This window comes from Bos indicus, chromosome 6 (genome assembly GCF_029378745.1).
Source record: "Bos indicus isolate NIAB-ARS_2022 breed Sahiwal x Tharparkar chromosome 6, NIAB-ARS_B.indTharparkar_mat_pri_1.0, whole genome shotgun sequence".
Classification (NCBI taxonomy): domain Eukaryota; kingdom Metazoa; phylum Chordata; class Mammalia; order Artiodactyla; family Bovidae; genus Bos; species Bos indicus.
Window position 1 is genome coordinate 105,020,029 of NC_091765.1, and position 1,182 is coordinate 105,021,210.

Sequence of the window (1,182 nt, forward strand, 5' to 3'; positions counted from 1 at the left end):
ACCTCTCGTTTTTTTTTTCACTTTTTCAGGGATTGTACTGCCTAATGTCCAATATCTGAAAATTGTTGTTTCTCAAGCTTTATCTGGGTTTTTAGGGAAGGCTAAATCTTATCCCTATTTCTACTGCTTTGTAAGAAACAGAAGTCTTCTTATAAAATTTAAAGGTAGTTTTTTTCCCCCTCCTCTTTAACTGACCAAGAAACTCAGGCTCAGAGGAGTTATGACACTTTCCCAAGGTCACACAGCTGGACTGTGGAAGTGCTGGGTCTGTAAATCAGATCCCCTGCCTTGGAAGCTTGTATGGCTTACCTAATATTCCACACCACAGCCCCATGCTGATAACCCTCAATAAATTGACTAGGGGTGGGCATGAAGAACCCAAGTTCAGCTATTAGAATTGCTGTCTCTTGAATCTCCATTTGTGTCAAAGATTCCCCAACCAATGCATCCTCCTGAAAATTTAGGGAATGTTATGGACTCTCTTCCCATACAATACAATTTTAGGAAATTTTTGACCTTGTTGTGACAGAGATGGCAGGTAATCTAGTCACTATCTACTCTCCTTCTTTCTTTCCAAGAACACTCTAATCTTTTAGGGTACATTTAGCAGTGTGACTTCCCTGGTGGCTCAGATGGTAAAGCGTCTGCCTACAATGCAGGAGACCCAGGTTCAATCCCTGGGTCAGGAAGATCTCCTGGAGAAGGAAATGGCAACTCATTCCAGTATTCTTGGCTGGAAAATCCCACGGACGGAGGAGCCTGGTAGGCTACATACAGTCCATGGGGTCACAAAGAGTCAGACACAACTGAGCAACTTCATTCACTTAGCAGTGTACTAACTCAGATACACATACAATTTCCCAGCCTCTCATGAAGTTTGCAGTGACCAGTGGAAGGTATGGGGAAAACTTCCCAGGAAAGGTCTTACACTTTTGCCCCTTGCATTTATCCCTTTTTCCTGATCAGAAAGACACCCTGAGGGTCAGTGTGGAGGAGAATACTCCCTGTTACCATGAGGACAAGAACCCTCATGTTGGAGTCCATAGTGGAGGAGGCATGCACCCTGAGTCCCAGATCCTGGACCTGCTCGTTCAGGAATTCTCATGTGAGAGAAAAACAAGTCCGTATTTGACTTGACCCCTGTCAGGTGTCTATGTCTCACTGAATTCCTTAAGGAGAAAA

General features: G+C 44.0%; 1 non-coding gene across 1 annotated transcript; it reads left to right on the forward strand.

Moving 5' to 3' along the window:
• Nucleotides 1–617: 617 nt before the first annotated feature.
• On the forward strand, nucleotides 618–690 carry TRNAC-ACA (transfer RNA cysteine (anticodon ACA)). The gene has a single exon. It is a non-coding gene; the product is annotated as a tRNA-Cys (tRNA).
• Nucleotides 691–1,182: the final 492 nt, after the last annotated feature.